This window comes from Mastomys coucha, chromosome X (assembly GCF_008632895.1).
Source record: "Mastomys coucha isolate ucsf_1 chromosome X, UCSF_Mcou_1, whole genome shotgun sequence".
Classification (NCBI taxonomy): domain Eukaryota; kingdom Metazoa; phylum Chordata; class Mammalia; order Rodentia; family Muridae; genus Mastomys; species Mastomys coucha.
This window is the reverse complement of record NC_045030.1, coordinates 7,368,180-7,370,225: the sequence shown is the minus strand read 5'-3', so window position 1 is coordinate 7,370,225 and position 2,046 is coordinate 7,368,180. Positions and strand designations below refer to the sequence as shown.

The following is a 2,046-nucleotide window of genomic DNA, read 5'->3' as shown; positions in this document are numbered from 1 at the left end:
TGGTTGCTGGGATTTGAACTCAGGACCTTCAGAAGAACAGTCAGTGCTCTTACCCGCTGAGCCATCTTACCAGCCCATATTAGCATTATTTTTAAAAATGTTAGTAACATAAAATTCTACAAAGACATCATTGAAAGCTTATGACTTAATATGTCCTCCTTCCAAAGTTTATGCTGAATTTCCAAGACAGACTAGCAACCTGATGGTGAGCTTTTACACTTAAAATGGAGAACACTACACTTACCAAACAGCTAAGTTGCCAGGCAAAGAATTCAACTGCTAGAAACCCCATACAAAAGCTATCTGCAGTATGTATGTAACATAAAGTTAAACAACCAACAAAACACTTTGCCCTGTGTATTCACATTTTTACAGAAAACACAGACAAAACCAACTGTAACCATATATAACACCACACCAACAAATAAAACACCAGTAATGACATTTTAATTACCCCCTTGTTATCTTTTTATTAGCTAAATAAATACTGGCCATGTATGCATAAATTTTTCATACCAGCTCTAGGGAGATCTTATACCTGGGACTATATTTGTCCTTTAAAATTCGGTATCTATTTAAAGATTTACTTATTTTTGTATATGAGTGCACTGTAGTTGCCTTCAGATGCACCAGAAGAGAATATCAGATCCCGTTACAGATGGTTGTGAGCCACCAGGTTGCTGCTAGGAATTGAACTTAGGATCTCTGGAAGAGCAGTCAGTGCTCTTAACCGCTAAGCCATCTCTCCAGTCCCATCCTTCAATATATAAGTATTCAAATTCTTCAGCATTACATAAATTAAAATTGACATGAATCATTGTCAAGTGTAAATCTTCTTGTAGAAAACAAATTTTTCTTTAGGTTACTAGAAATATAGCTACAACAGTATAGATAATTTATTTTAAAGCTATTGGCACACATTGCCAAATTATAATCCAGATCCTTCTCAGATAACACATCTAAGGAATATTCATCCCACTTGTTACTGGTTTTTATGTCTTATGACTTAAAATTTCTTCTACAGATACAGATTTTAATGTTAAAATTTTGAATAAGAAATTCCCTTTATGGGCCACAGCAAGATGGGCTGAATGAGTAAGGAAGGCACTTGCTGCCAAGTCTGATGCCTCAAATTAAACACCCAGAACACACACGGTGCAGAGAATTGACTCGCTTGAGTTATTATTTCTAACTTCCCTTTTAGTAAATATATGTAAAGCTTATGAGAAACTGAGCCCTGGGCTGGAGGGATTAAGAGTTAAGAGAGTGTACTGTTGTTCCAAAGGAACAGAGTTCAATTCCTGGGACTTGGACAAGGCAGTTCACAAGCACCTTTCATACCAGCTCCAGGGAGATCTTATATCTACCTCTGTATGCACCTGTATTTATATGCACAAACCCATAAATAGATATACACAAACATATTTAAAAATAATGAAAAGAAAAAAAAACTAAACTAAAATACTAAGTCCTAACTGGGCTCTGATTAAAACTTTGGTTGTTCCTTTGTGATCAAACAGTATCAGATCTTATGAAGTACTTAAAACTCTAACATTAAAGAATATAGAATAATAATAAGAAACAGTGAGAAATTCTTAAGTAAACAGGGTGATTCTATAGGCAAGAATGTAATTTGCCCTTTTTTTGTTTGTTTGTTTTTGTTTTTGTTTTTTTTCAAGACAGGGTTTCTCTGTGTAGCCCTGGCTGTCCTGGAACTCACTCTGTAGACCAGGCTGGCCTCGAACCTAGAAATCTGCCTGCCTCTGCCTCCCAAGTGCTGGGATTAAAGGCGTGTGCCACCACCGCCTGGCTGTAATTTGCTTTTGTTCTAAAATTACCAACCATCAAAACCAAAAAAAGAAAAAAAATACCATCTTAACAAACATGTTATTATATAATATGTTATATAATACCTAACAAACCTAAGACTTCTAAAAAAATCAAGTAGATTTTAAAATAAAAGTTAGGCTAGAGAGTGGTTAAGAGCACTGACTGCTTTTCCTAAGGTCCTGAGTTCAAATCCCAGCAACCACATGGTGGCTCACA

At 35.7% G+C, this 2,046-nt stretch overlaps 1 protein-coding gene across 9 annotated transcripts in view; it reads right to left on the bottom strand.

Annotated features, from left to right (window-relative positions):
- Usp9x (ubiquitin specific peptidase 9 X-linked) overlaps positions 1–2,046 on the bottom strand; it is a 138,204-nt gene that overhangs the window by 81,244 nt on the left and 54,914 nt on the right. The window lies entirely within an intron of this gene.